The sequence below is a fragment of the Dendrobates tinctorius genome, unplaced genomic scaffold (genome assembly GCF_039654945.1).
Source record: "Dendrobates tinctorius isolate UK_male_01 unplaced genomic scaffold, ASM3965494v1 ptg000027l, whole genome shotgun sequence".
NCBI lineage: Eukaryota > Metazoa > Chordata > Amphibia > Anura > Dendrobatidae > Dendrobates > Dendrobates tinctorius.
In genome coordinates this window covers 17015103-17030949 of record NW_027361695.1, presented here as the reverse complement: position 1 = coordinate 17030949, position 15847 = coordinate 17015103, and the positions used below count along the sequence as shown (strand labels likewise).

General features: G+C 45.7%; 1 protein-coding gene across 2 annotated transcripts in view; it reads right to left on the bottom strand.

Moving 5' to 3' along the window:
* Positions 1-1144, bottom strand: part of CFAP20DC (CFAP20 domain containing) — a 459179-nt gene extending 458035 nt beyond the window's left edge. For both annotated transcript variants that reach the window (XM_073569809.1, XM_073569810.1), the window contains exon 1: positions 1032-1144. The gene's annotated coding sequence lies outside the window, so the exon portion shown is untranslated. The remainder of the gene's footprint in view (positions 1-1031) is intronic.
* Between the last annotated feature and the right edge of the window lie 14703 nt (positions 1145-15847).

Here is a 15847-nt window from a genome sequence, read left to right as displayed (position 1 = left end):
GCTGTGCGGGGACTGTGCTGGGCTGTGCGGGACTGTGCTGGGCTGTGCGGGACTGAGCTGGGCTGTGCGTGGACTGAGCTGGGCTGTGCTGGGCTGTGCAGGGACTGTGCTGGGCTGTGGGGGACTGTGCTGGGCTGTGCGGGGACTGAGCTGGGCTGTGCGGGACTGTGCTGGGCTGTGCGGGGACTGTGCTGGGCTGTGCAGGACTGTGCTGGACTGTGCGGGACTGTGCTGGGCTGTGCAGGACTGTGCTGGGCTGTGCGGGACTGTGCTGGGCTGTGGGGGACTGTGCTGGGCTGTGCGTGGACCGAGCTGGGCTGTGCTGGGCTGTTCGGGACTATGCTGGGCTGTGCGGGGACTGTGCGGGGATTGTGCGGGGACTGAGCTTGGCTGTGCGGGACTGTGCTGCGCTGTGCGGGCTGTGCCGAATATTGCAAGGTGAGTAGTGAAATACTCGCCAGGATTCGAGTACCGCGATTACTGCATTACTTGCCGAGTACCGAATCCTATCGAGTATACTCGCCCATCCCTAGTCATAACCATGGATACCTAAGGTCCTGCAACGCCTGCACATGAGGAAAGCGAAACAGTGAATCAGAAAAACTATACTCCATTTCTAATTGGAGGTATTTGGTAATTTTATTATTATTACACCTACTACCTATAGGGATAGGGTATTGGAGATGGGAATACCCCATTTAGTTAAAAAAAAAAGCCATATCTCCTTTCTTTTTGACAGAAACTCGACCTGTGAAAAAAAACCAGACGTGCGAACCGCTCCATAGGCGGCAACCGGTCCACGGACCGAACACATATGTGAAGAATGGACGTCTGAATGACGTCTTACTGCAAATCATGCCCATTGTGGACGAGCCCCTCGGACCCCCCCCATTGGGCACGGCTGTATTAGGTCAGGTAACGACGTGCCGACAATGGGTGCAATAATAATCAGTTATAAGGATACTTTAAGGGTTAATCAGCTAACGCTTCATAGTTGTCGTCCGCCGTGGAAAATTTTGCACATGACTTACCCAGGGCTCCCAGGAATACAGTGTCGGAGGTAATGAACTGGGATATACTGGGATATCGCTGGTACAGGCAGTGGAGCAGGAAGTGCAGCAAACAGCGTGCCCGTCGCCTAGCAACCTGCAGCCGGGCCTACCCCTGGGAGTGTGCTCCAGCTGTACCACCATTGTCATTCCTGTCAGACACAACAACATCCCTCCTCCATTCACACTCCTGTAACCTGAGCAGCCCTCATTCTCCGTCTCTTACACCTGAGCTCTGTCAGACGCGCCTCCCTGTATTTCATATACGTCTCCTTCGTGTTTTGGCCCGATTCCTTTGTTTTGTTTTTTTTGCAGTTCTCCGGTTAGCCAATAAAGGTATCACTCCTTGAATACTTTTCTCAATTTTTTGGGGGGACATAAGTATTTACATCGGTTTTTGGAGTCTAAAAATTTACCTCGTAAGATCCGTACGGCCTTCTTATGATTTTTACTTTTTCTTTTTTTTTTTTTTTCATTTTTAGGAAAAAACATCACAAACTTTAAGCAAAAAAAAAACTCCATACAGCCTTTCTCATGTTTTTACATTTTATGCCGCCGTAGTTCGTTCAAAAAGACCCCGAAAATAACCCCCCAAGCAGCTGCGCACCGTGCAATGTAAAGTTTCATAGACCGAATGGTATTGGTGTACTTACCACCTATCAGAAATTAAATTGCTGAAAAATCCGCTCAGTCCAGACAAAAAGATTCCACTCGGTCCAAATAAAAAAGAGTTGCTAATCAGAAGGGAAAACTATTAAGATCTAGAGGACCCTGCAGGCACCAAAACATGATGAGCGGATGGGAGGGAAGGGGTTAACAGCCCGTTTTCGCTTTTGCGCTTCTGTTTTTCGTTCCCCTTCTTCCCAGAGCCATTACTTATTTATTTTTCCGTCAATATGCGGGATGAGTTGCTCTTTTGAATGACACCATTGGTTTAACCATATCGCGTACTCAAAAATGGTAAAAAAAAAAATTCCAAGTGCGGTGAAATTGCAAAAATGTCCAATTTCACAATATTTTTTTGGATTTTTTTCTTACCATGTTCACCAAATGCTAAATCTGACCTGCCATTGTGATTCTCCACGTCATTACGAGTTCATAGACACCAAACATGTCTAGGTTCTTTTTTTTTATCTAAGTGGTGAACGAAGCGACATGCGCCGTACTAGTACGGCGCATGTCCCAAAGAGGTTAAAAAGTAATAAAACATGTAATACTAACCTCTCCTAGTCCTTCCCCGATTCCTTACGCAGCGCCCGACGCAGTTTCCCCGTCCTTTGCTCAGCTCTTCTGGTACTGACGCCAGTGACCAGCCTCACGTAGGGGCAAGCGACGTGTTTTCTTATCTACGCGGCTTCTCAGCCCTCAAAAAAATCCAGAAAGATTTCTCAAGAATTCGAAATGTTTGGAAAATCAATTTTTTTTTCCATCGCTAGGGCTATGTTCACACGTTACGTTTTTGCTGCATTTTTCTTTCTGCAGGAAAAACCTGCTGCAAAAAAAAAGCAGGTTTAGATGCATTTTTTTGCTGCATATTTGCTGCTTTTTTGTTGTCTCTTGTGCATGCTGATAAGGTTTAGGGACCCAAAAAGAACCGCGATGCACCAAAATGCAACAAAACCCGACACCTGCGTTCTTTGCTCCGTCTTTGCTGCATTTTTGCACTTCCTCGCTGATCTCTATGGGTGAAAAAAAAAACACTGAAAGAAGGGACATGCTGCAGTTTTCAAAAATCAGGAAAAATTTGTGCATTAGATTATTATAGAATTATTATAGAATATTATAGCCTTCGCTGGTACTGTAAAAGGCAACTTAAAATATGCATTAAAAAAAACACACAGGAAAAACGCAATGTGTGAACACAGCCTAACAATACACCTTTTATTTAAAGGTTTATTCTCTAGTATTTGTTTTACATTTTGTTGTGTTTTTTTTTTTCCAGTGATACTTTTATCAGTGAGGAATTTAACTGTTTATTAAACATCCATACATTTTGTCCTTTCCCTCTTCCTGAACACCCAGAACGATAGGGGAAATCTCTTATGGTCCAGTTACTGTACACTAGCATCGATTATATTTTGTGGGTAGTCTGGCAGTCCTGTGCAACACTACTGATTACGCAGTGATAACCCTCTGAGTACAGATAATGTAGTAGATGTCACCTGCAGTCCTGTGTAACACCACAGTATACACGGCGATAACTCTATGGGTATATATAATGTAGTAGATGTCATGTGCAGTCATATATAACACCACAGAAAACACAGTGATTACTCTCTAAATATATATATATATATATATATATATATATATATATATACAGTGGGGCAAAAAAGTATTTAGTCAGTCAGCAATAGTGCAAGTTCCACCACTTAAAAAGATGAGAGGCGTCTGTAATTTACATCATAGGTAGACCTCAACTATGGGAGACAAACTGAGAAAAAAAAATCCAGAAAATCACATTGTCTGTTTTTTTTCATTTTATTTGCATATTATGGTGGAAAATAAGTATTTGGTCAGAAACAAGCAATCAAGATTTCTGGCTCTCACAGACCTGTAACTTCTTCTTTAAGAGTCTCCTCTTTCCTCCACTCATTACCTGTAGTAATGGCACCTGTTTAAACTTGTTATCAGTATAAAAAGACACCTGTGCACACCCTCAAACAGTCTGACTCCAAACTCCACTATGGTGAAGACCAAAGAGCTGTCAAAGGACACCAGAAACAAAATTGTAGCCCTGCACCAGGCTGGGAAGACTGAATCGGCAATAGCCAACCAGCTTGGAGTGAAGAAATCAACTGTGGGAGCAATAATTAGAAAATGGAAGACATACAAGACCACTGATAATCTCCCTCGATCTGGTGCTCCACGCAAAATCCCACCCCGTGGGGTCAGAATGATCACAAGAACGGTGAGTAAAAATCCCAGAACCACGCGGGGGGACCTAGTGAATGAACTGCAGAGAGCTGGGACCAATGTAACAAGGCCTACCATAAGTAACACACTACGCCACCATGGACTCAGATCCTGCAGTGCCAGACGTGTCCCACTGCTTAAGCCTGTACATGTCCGGGCCCGTCTGAAGTTTGCTAGAGAGCATTTGGATGATCCAGAGGAGTTTTGGGAGAATGTCCTATGGCTGATGAAACCAAACTGGAACTGTTTGGTAGAAACACAACTTGTCGTGTTTGGAGGAAAAAGAATACTGAGTTGCATCCATCAAACACCATACCTACTGTAAAGCATGGTGGTGGAAACATCATGCTTTGGGGCTGTTTCTCTGCAAAGGGGCCAGGACGACTGATCCGGGTACATGAAAGAATGAATGGGGCCATGTATCGTGAGATTTTGAGTGCAAACCTCCTTCCATCAGCAAGGGCATTGAAGATGAAACGTGGCTGGGTCTTTCAACATGACAATGATCCAAAGCACACCGCCAGGGCAACGAAGGAGTGGCTTCGTAAGAAGCATTTCAAGGTCCTGGAGTGGCCTAGCCAGTCTCCAGATCTCAACCCTATAGAAAACCTTTGGAGGGAGTTGAAAGTCCGTGTTGCCAAGCGAAAAGCCAAAAACATCACTGCTCTAGAGGAGATCTGCATGGAGGAATGGGCCAACATACCAACAACAGTGTGTGGCAACCTTGTGAAGACTTACAGAAAACGTTTGACCTCTGTCATTGCCAACAAAGGATATATAACAAAGTATTGAGATGAAATTTTGTTTCTGACCAAATACTTATTTTCCACCATAATATGCAAATAAAATGAAAAAAAAACAGACAATGTGATTTTCTGGATTTTTTTTTCTCAGTTTGTCTCCCATAGTTGAGGTCTACCTATGATGTAAATTACAGACGCCTCTCATCTTTTTAAGTGGTGGAACTTGCACTATTGCTGACTGACTAAATACTTTTTTGCCCCACTGTATATATATATATATACAGTATAATGTAGTAAATGTTACCTGCAGTCCCGTGTAACACTACTGATTACACAGTGATAACTCTTTGGGTATATATGATGTAGCTGATGTTATCCGCAGTCCTATGCAACACCGCAGATAACACAGTGATAACTATTGGTAAATATGATGTACTGATGTTATCTGCAGTCCTATGTAACAACATAGATTACACAACAAATAACTCTATGGGTATATACAATATAATGTAGTAGATGTCATGTGCAGTCATATGTAACACCACAGAAAACACAGTGATTACTCTCTAAATATATATATATATATATATGTATATACAGTATAATGTAGTAAATGTTACCTGCAGTCCTGTGTAACACTACTGATTACACAGTGATAACCCTCTGAGTACAGGTAATGTTCTAGATATTATTTGCAGTCCTACATAACGCCACAGATTACACAGTGATAACTCTTTGGGTATATATGATGTAGCTGATGTTATCCGCAGTCCTATGCAACACCGCAGATAACACAGTGATAACTATTGGTAAATATGATGTACTGATGTTATCTGCAGTCCTATGTAACACCATAGATTACACAGTGATAACTGTCGGAGTACATGTAGCGTAGTAGATGTGACCTGCTTTACTCCTAAGGGTGCATACACACTGGCCAAAGTATCAGGAATGTTCCTACGAATGCTCATTTCTGATAATAATACAGTGTAAACAGCCTTTTAAATGACTGACAACCGGCTTCCATGTTACACCTCCTCTAAGATAATCTAAATACGCCCTAAATGTATATAGTACAGATAAATCCAGCTACTCAAAGGTGATATTTTCTCCGGTCTTGTTTATTTTCTTCTCCATCCAGTCCTGGCCACCATGATGACTTCCTCCATCCACGAAACATCACTGCAGAATCTAATGTACAGGTGTTTTGGCTGATCTCTTTCCCAGCACTCTGCCCAGTATTCTCCACCTCTACTCCATCTGCATAATGCTATAACTATCCAGTGTGCCCCAGACAGTAATAATGTCCCCCTTTTCTGTCCCTCCCATCCAGTAACAGTGGTAAAAAACACTACTTGTTGCGACTGACAGGTTCCGTAAGCATAAGACGCGTCCTTCTGTGAACACAAGTCATTACTGGCAATCTATATTTCTCTTCCTCTTTCCACATGAAGGCCCTTTCCTGTTCCTACGGATACCCTTACCTTTGTCCCAGGGAAGATCAAAAGTAGTGCAAAAATGTCCTAGGCAGCCATAGAGTATATTCATGCAGTTTAATAGTCTCCCAAACAGTAGATAAAAATGTGAGGATCACAAACATTGAAATATCATCCTCCCAACTCCAGTTTTCCTAGGAGTTTTTGCCTTTATATCTATGGATGGATGGATGGATGGTTGAATATAAGGATGGATGGATGAATATAAGGATGGATGGCTACAAGGATCATAGAATCGTAGAGTTGGAAGGGACCTACAGGGCCATCTGGTCCAACCCCCTGCTCAAAGCAGGATTCGCTAAATCATCCCAGTCAGATGTCTGTCCAGCCTCTGTTTGAAGACTTCTATTGAAGGAGAACTCACCACCTCCCGTGGCAGCCTGTTCCACTCATTGATCACTCTAACTGTCAAAAAGTTTTTTCTAATATCTAATCCGTGTCTCCTCCCATTCAGTTTCATCCCATTGCTTCTAGTCTTTCCTTGTGCCAATGAGAATAAAGATGATCCTTCTACAATGTGACAGCCCTTCAGATATTTGTAGACAGCTATTAAGTCTCCTCTCAGTCTTCTCTTCTGCAAGCTAAACATTCCCAAATCCTGCAACCTTTCCTCATAAGACAGGGTTTGCAGACCGGTCACCATTCTGGTCGCTCTTTTCTGAACTTGCTCCAGTTTGTTGATGTCTTTTTTAAAATGTGGCCCCCAAAACTGGACACAGTATTCCAGATGAGGTCTGACCAAAGATGAGTAGAGGGCAGTAATGACTTCACGTGATCTAGACTGTATGCTTCTGTTAATACATCCTAGAATTGCATTTGCCTTTTTTGCTGCTGCATCACACTGTTGACTCATATTCAGTCTGTGATCTATTAGTATACCCAAGTCTTTTTCACATGTGCTGTTGCTTAGCCCTATTCCTCCCATTCTGTATATGCTTTTTTTCATTTTTATTGCCCAGATGTAGTACTTTGCATTTTTCCCTGTTAAAAACCATTCTGTTAGTTGCTGCCCACTGCTCCAGTTTATTTATATCTTTTTGAATCCTCTCTATCTCTTCTCTAGTATTAGCAATTCCTCCTAGCTTTGTGTCATCAGCAAATTTAATCAGTTTACCCTCAATTCCTTCATCTAAATTGTTGATAAATATGTTGAACAATACAGGGCCCAGGACAGAGCCCTGTGGTACCCAACTTGAGACATTCTTCCAACTGGATGTGCAGTGGGTCCGATCACTAAGCCAGTTATGAATCCACCTAACAGTTGCCTTGTCCATTCCATACTTAGCCATTATTTCAATAAGGATTGTGTGAGATACTTTGTCAAATACTTTGCTGAAGTCAAGATAAACTATATCTACAGCATTTCCTTGATCCACCCAATTAGTGATTCTGTCAAAGAAGGAAATTAAGTTAGTCTGACATGACTTATTAGTTACAAACCCATGCTGACTCTGTTTAATCACTTCATTCTTATCCAGGTACTTACATACATGTTGTTTAATAATTTGTTCAAAGATCTTTCCTGGTATAGAAGTCAGACTTACCAGCCTATAGTTGCCTGGGTCCACCCTCTCCTTTTTCAAGATAAGAACAACATTTGCTCCTCTCCTGGGACTTCTTCTGTTCTCCAAGAATTTTCAAAGATTATGGAGAGGGGTTCAACAATTTCTTCTGCTATCTCCTTCAGTACTCTGGGGTATAATTCATCTGGACCTGGAGACTTGAATTCATTTAGGTTAGCTAACTGTTTCCTCACTATATTTCTGTTTATAGATATCCTGGATTCTTCTATTCCCTTAATAGGACAGTGAAGAACAGTTGATGTTACATTTCCTTTCTGAGAGAAAACAGATGCAACAGGATGGATGGATGGATGGATGGATGGAAATATGGATGGATGAATATACTGTAAAGATGGATGAATGAATGGATACAAGGATAGATGGCTACAAGGATGTAATGATGTATGCAAGGATGCATGGATTGATACAGGGATGGATGAATACAAAGATGGAAGGATGGATACAAGGATGGATGGATTGATCTAAGAATGGATAGATACAAGGATACATGGATGGATACAAGATGGATACAAGGATAGATGGATGGATACAAGGATGGATGAATACAAGGATGGATGGATACAAGAATAGATGGATGGATGGATACAAGGATAGTTGGATGGATGGATACAAGGATGGATGAATACAAGGATGGATGGATACAATAATAGATGGATGGATGGATACAAGGATGAATGGATTTATACAAGGATGGATGGATTGATACAAGAATGGCTGGATGGAAACAAGGATGGATGGATACAACGATGGATGGATTGATACAAGGATGGATGGATACAAGGATGGATGGATGGATGGATACAAGAATGGATGGATGGATATAAGGATGAATTCAAGGATGGATACAAGGATGGATGGATGTATACATGAATGGATGGATACAAGGATGGATGGATGGATTGATACAAGGATGGATGGATACAAGCATGGATGTATACAAGGATGGATGGATAGATAGATGGATACAAGGATGGATGATACAAGGATGGATGGATGGATGGATACAAGGATGGATGGATGCAAGGATGGATGGATACAAGGATGGATGGATACAAGGATGGATACAAGGATGGATGGATACAAGAATGGATGGATACAAGGATGGACTGTTCACTTCTACATACTCTAATTTGATTACTTGGTCATTACAGTTATTCCGTACTTTGGTATCATGTGAAAATGCTTCTTGATGTCCATTCAGGGCCTCATCTGTCTTCATGAAAATCATTTGCTCGTGAACTGCTTTTGTCATCCAAATTCATTATCAAAGCTTGTAATAGGAAACTGAAAAGTTAATCATATTTTATTCTGGGAAATAAATAGGATTTAATATGTAAATGAGATAACTTATCTATATTCACATTTTTTATATTTCTCATCGGCTATTCAAAACCGGACATCAGCGGAAAAAAAGAAAAGTACGACATTGTTTTCTTCTACAAGAGAACTAATTAATCAGAATTGGCTTTAACATAAATATGAATATTAAAATTGACATGATGTGGTGAAATATTGGCAAAGTGATGTGATTATTCACAAGGTATTGTTGAGGTGGAGCGACCAGGATTTATAGCGTCCACCTCCACTCCTTGTAGTTGGGTAGGGGCCATCTTTGGCCTGAAGTTCCTTAGCCTCATCTGAGATCCTGTATCCATGAAGAACTTTAATTGCAACTAAATCTTTATAGTTATAATGGAGCACACAGGACCCATTGTAACAGTGGGTTTCCAGGACTATGATATTGATGACCGATCCTCAGAAAAGGTCATCAATGTTAAATCGGTAGGGGCTCGACTTTGGGGATCACCATCGATCAGCTGCAAACAGGTCCCCTGCCTGCCGGATGTATACAGTCTATGGAGTTATAAGAGCACAGCTCCACACTCTGTGTAATGGCCATTCTGGGGTACTGCTTGTCTAATTTATGACAAGCTGAGGCATTCTTGACGTCAGAAATCATACTCCAGTCCCCGACTGGAGTCAGATTTCTGGCGTGGCATATACAGGCACATACCTCTTGTCAGACACTCTAGATTCAGGAACAATCATGCACCTCTCTGTGAATCGTAGAATCAATAGCTTCTGACTCCACCACGTCCACTCATCTAGACTGGCAAGTTCTCGGGGCCAAAGTCTTATAAATTCAGCTGAACTTACAGAGATTTTCAAGCAGAAGGACATTTTAGGAAACTCTGTATTTTTTGGTTCTTTGCTTTTTGTAACCACTTTTTTACCGTCGATATCTGCTTTTTTTTCACTCCAGTTAATGAAGAATTCACAAGCCTTTTTTTAAGGACAATTGATGGCAAAATACTTGATGGCCTCCTTTAAGTCTTCTCATTAACCTGTATTGTAAAGAATAGAGCGTCTTTTGAGCGACATAAAAAAATAGAAATTGTGTTTGAAAGACGTCGTATGCACATAACTTTGGAGAGAATTTTCCTTAAAGAAGTCCTCCTCCTCCCATCAACATTTGTATCCTCTTAATATATTGCAGTCATCATATTATACAGCACTGTGTACTTACAATTGCTCATTTTACCTTTCTACCCAGCTAATTAGTCTCTCTTCCATTAGGTTTATCACGTGATTAAAATCTGACTAGCTGAATCCTGAGCTCTACGTAATAACAGAAGGTCAATTTTCCCTGTATGAGTCATTAGTCACTGCAAAAGTCCTTGGCAGGGGGATGATGGAGCAGCTGGGTCAGGAAGTGAAGATGGGAATGATCTCACCAGAGATAAGAGACTTCCTGTTTCTACATAGAGCAAAGAAAAAAGAAGAATTATCTGGGTAGAAAGGCAAAATAAGCAATTGGAAGTACACTGTGCTATATAATACTGTATGATGACTGCAATATATTAAGAGGATAAAACCTTTGATGTGAGGAGGAGGAGGGCTTCTTTAAAGGCCCCGTTACACACAACGATACTGTGAACGATATCGTTGCAACGTCACCAGTTTGGTGATGTTGAAGCGATGTCGAAACGACATAGTTGCGTGTGACACATAGCAACGATCAACGATCAGTTGGCTGACCGTTAATTGTTGCCTAATGGTCTGGGCCATAAATCTATCGTTGGTCTCCCGCTGGGCAGCACACATCGCTACGTGTGACAGCGAGAGACCAACAATCAGCGAGCTCCCAGCGCCATACAGCAGACGCTGGGAGCTGGTATCCAGGGTAAACAGTGGGTAACTAAGCGCCGCACGTTGCTTAGTTACCCGCTGTTTACCCTGGATACCAGCGTGCTCTCTGGTCCTGATCGGGTATCCAGGGTAAACAGTGGGTAACTAAGCGCCACACGGCGCTTAGTTACCCGCTGTTTACCCTGGATACCAGCGTGCTCGTTTGTCCTGATCGCTGGTGAGTCTGCCTATGTGACAGCTCACCAGCGATCAGCGAACTATGTCCCAGCGAGCCCATCCACGTCGGATCGTTGGTGGGATCGCTGGGACATTGAAGTGTGTAACGGGCCCTAAGTGTTTTATTTTGCAGCCTTTAGATTAGACAACACCTCTTGTGGAGCAGATTCCATCAAGAGACACTTCAAAGAAGCCACATGCGCTTTCTTTTTCTACTAGGAGATCAAAACCAAAAACTGGGAAAAAAAAAGACTTAAAAGACTAAACATGTCAACAACAAAAAGAAATGGCCGGAGCTGAGCCTCCCCACCCTCCCAAAGGAGGTATAGGCGGAGGCCAGCATGACAGGGGAGTGGTCAGGAACACAGGGGGAGTACCCGGGAGGAGGGGAGTCGGAGGAGTATATAGTGGAGGGGCGGGGGTGTCCCCCTCCTCTTTGGATCCGGCTCCCCAGCAAGAAGCAGTGACCACAGAGACAGTGAGTCCACTTACCATGGCCGAGGTGGAGCGGCTCCTGGAGCAGTTGCAGGCGGCGGCACGGTCGCAGCCCCCAGGCTGACTGGCGTCACAGGTGGCGGGGATCGTGCCAGGCACCTCCGGGCAGTCGGCTTCAGGAGCGGTGAGGGAGCGGCGTTACAGGCGGGTGAGGCCTCCCGAGCGGCTCTCACCCGATTCAGCTCCCAGGGCCTCGCGGCGCCGCAGGAGCCCCTCCCAGGACCCTCCAGGCTGGGCGCTGCATTCTGCTCCCACCGCCGCAACCCGGCCTGGGAGGAATCCGCAGGCCAGGCAAGGGCCCATGACGGTGACAAGGCCGCAGCCTAGATCCAGGCGGGGGAGGACCTGTCATGTGCTGGGCGGCGGCAGGCACCAGGGACAGCGGGGGGCCGCAGCAGTAGCAACCACGCCGCGCGGCCTGCCTCCCCCCTCAAGCAGGAGGGAGATCGATGGGGGACCTTCGGCCTGCAGCTTGGCAGGGCTGCCATCACCGTCCCCTAGCAGTGGGGAGACATCGGGTGCGGCGGGGGGCCACGACGAGGGGGCCCCGGATCGGCGGTCCGCTTCAGTGACTGCATCAGGAGGATGAGGACGCTACAGCAGCAGGGTCGCGGCCTGCTCCCTTGCAGGCCCGGCGCCAAGGATGCCTATGGACAGAGGTGATGGGCTCTTTCCGGGTGGCCTGGAGGCGCAGCAGGGGGCCATACATGCTTCCCTGCTGGATCCAGGCATGGCAGCAGGCACTCAACGCATGGTGTCCCGGCCGGCATCCTTATCTGAGGTCCCGCCATCGGGGTCCCCCGGGGGGCTCAGTCACCCCCATCCGGCTCCTCCCGTGGGGAGTCCCAGAGGTCGACAGCAAGCTGGCGAAGTTGCACCCGCGGATCCAGGTTTTCCGGCTGGAGGACACACAGCCCCCTCGCAGCCTGGTGAGTATGGTTCTGTGTCCCCTGTTTGTCATCCTATTGCGACATCATCTTGGTTAGGCGGGGGGCCGCTGGCGGAATCCCTCGGTGTCAGTGGGGTGTTGGGGTTCGGTGGCGTAGCCGCAGTCAGCGGTGTCAGCGACGTGCTTGCAGACATGTGTAATTTGGTGTCCCGTCTGGAGCGGGGTCTCGTCTCGCCTTCACCAGTAGCGGCTTGGGTAGGGGTACAAGTTGGGAGTCCTGCGGGGCAGAGCGGGTCGGATCCGGCCGGGCACGCAAGCGATGCGGTGTCGATGTCGGTGCAGACCGAGAAGGAAAAAGAATGTCGTGTGCATTTGGATGACAGGACACATGGGGAGGTGTACGTTTGTTTTGAAGGCCAGTGTGAAGTACAGTATTCAGATGTACAGAACATCTTGTTCTCCAGGATCCATTTTTGTGCTTGCGACGCCATTTTGTTGTTTACAAGATAAATTTTGTAATTAGGTGAAAGTTCGCAGCTGTTATGAAACTAGACTGTTCTAGCTTGCACAAGATATGAGATATGAGACCCTAAAAGAATGTGCTATTGTTCTATTTTCTACGTCACGCAGCTAGGGACATATTCTGATTTTCTTGCAATACTATTGGCTTATAAAGTGAATGTATTACGATGATGCTATTGGTAGCTGAGTACTTTGCATAATTAAGCAAAATACTATAAAAAGGTGACATAATAAAGGGGGTTAGTGATCTGCCTGGATCCTCCCGTACAGAGACCCCCGTCTCCATGTGGTCATTCCCAGTTGCTAGCAACGCCCTGTGAATTAATTTGGAAATCACTGGATCAACCGTGAAGGGTTAATTTAGCCCTCCCTCAACACCAGTTGGGGGCTCACTTAAATGAGGAAGTAAAGGAGTGCATTTGGAAGGACGAGTACGTGGAAATATTTTCCTTGTTGCCACTAGAGAAATTTAATTTGGATAATGGGAAGAAGGATGATGGCAAAAAGGAGGATGAAGAAAAGTGCAGGTGGCGTCTGATCCCTCAAACGTTTGTTAATCGGCAACAGGCGTTCGCTATCTTGGCGAGCGTCATTGGGGAAAAGTCCCTTGACAATTGCTCGCCGTTATTTTGTTACTTTGATGCCATCGGGGAGGCTTATAGGGTTTACGGGGGACAGGCTTGGTTGCGTTACAACAAGCAATTCCGACAGAGGAAGGCTGTCCGTCCGGCTATCCATTGGGACCAGAAGGATATTGGGTTGTGGATGCTGGTCATACTCCTTTCATGGGGGGGGGGGCTGGGAGTACCAGCCAGAGTGGCAGCAGTTTCGTTGTCTCAGGCGGAGGCGGGCAAGGTCAATCGGGGAGTCATAAGTTGGGGGTGTGCTGGCAGTTCAACGACGGCCAGTGTAAGTTCGGGGTGAACTGCAAATTCAAACATCTTTGCTCCAACTGCAATAGCGCTTCGCATGGAGCCGCTAAGTGTTTCAAGAAAGGGAAGCCCAGAACCAGCGGTGGTAATTCCCAAGGGGGAGACTCCAGTGAAGCTGGAAAGGATGGTCCCTTATCTAAATAGATATGGGGACAGGGAGAAGGCGGCGTTGCTGTACGCGGGTTTTAAAGACGGTTTCATTATCCCTCACCCCCTTTTGCAATTCCGCGGGTTTTAAAAAATCTGCATTCAGCCTTGTTACATGGCTCGATGGTTTCAGAAAAACTGGGTAAGGAGGTTTCGTTGGGCCATATGGCTGGCCCCTTTGTTTTTCCCCCATTTTCGGATTTGGTGGTTTCCCCTCTGGGAGTGGTTCCGAAGAAAGAGCCGAATAAGTTTCGGATTATTCAGCATTTGTCATACTCGGTTAATGACGGTATTGATCCAGAGATCTGTTCAGTGGTTTACTCCTCCTTTGATGACGCAGCACGGTGGGCGCGGAAATGTGGTCGGGGGGCCCTCATGGCTAAAACGAACGTTGAATCTGCATTTCGTTTGCTGCCGGACCACCCGGATACCATGAAGTTGCTACTGGGAAGGCATGTTTTTTGTGGACAGGTGTCTACTCATGGGATGTTCGCTGTCCTGTGCATATTTTGAAGCTTTCAGTTCCTTTTTGGAGTGGGTCGTGCGTGATGTTTCTAGTTTCGATTCGGTCATTCATTACTTGAATGACTTTTTGTGTGTTGGCCCGGCGGGTTCTTCGCGTTGTGAGAGAATGTTACAGGCCATTGAGTGGGTGGTGGAGCGTTTTGGAGTTCTACTCGTGCCTGGAAAAACCGAAGACCCCAGTACGTGCTTACGTTTTTTGGGAATTGTCATTGACACGGTGAATTGGGAGTTCCGGCTGCCGGAGGATAAGTTGGCTGATTTGTGGGCGGAGGCGGTCCGAGTGCATCGCGTAAAAAAGTTGTCACTGCGTGATCTCCAGTCTTTGTTGGGGAAGCTCAACATTGCATGTCGAGTCATGCCGATGGGGCGAGTTTTTTCACGTCGACTGTGGGGATTCGAGCCCCGCATCATTTCATCAGATTGTCGGCGGAACTCAGGGCAGATTTAGTGATTTGGGAGTCTTTTCTGGAAGGATACAATGGCCGTTCGTTGGTGATGGAAGAGGTGGTCAGCAGCGACGCGTTGGAGTTGTTCACGGATGCAGCTGGTGGCGTCGGATTTGGGGCTTATTTTCGGGAGCAGTGGTGCGCGTCCCGGTGGCCCAATGAGTGGATTACGGACGGCTTGGTATGCAACATCACTTTGTTGGAGATCTTTTCGATTCTTGTAGCCATACATCTGTGGGGACGGGAGTTTCGGGATCGGCGCTTGCGTTTTAACTGCGATAACATGGGCATGGTGTGTGCGATCAATGGTCTTATGGCATCGCCCCCCCCAGTTGTTTGGGTGTTGCAACAGTTGGTCTTACTATGTTTGGATCTGAATGCGCATGTGACCGCGACACATGTTCCAGGTGTCAAGAACGATATCGCTGACTCTCTTTCTCGTTCACAGTGGGATCGGTTCCGCTCTTTGGCGCCAGAGGCAGAGATCATGGGTTTAGCTTGTCCGGAGGAGCTGTGGAAAGTGGCTTACGGGCCGCGGAGTCGTTGATTGAGTCATCGTTAGCTCCAAAAACTTGGGAGGCATATCAGGCTGTATGGAGCAAATGGGAGGAGCATCTGGCAGCTGGCACGGCAGTCGGGCCAGGGCTGGATCAGGAGGGAATTTTGTTGTCTTGGTTGGGGCGCGGGGCCTCCGAGGGTTGGTCTGGTGCGAAAGCCATGCGTATTTTGGCAGGGTTG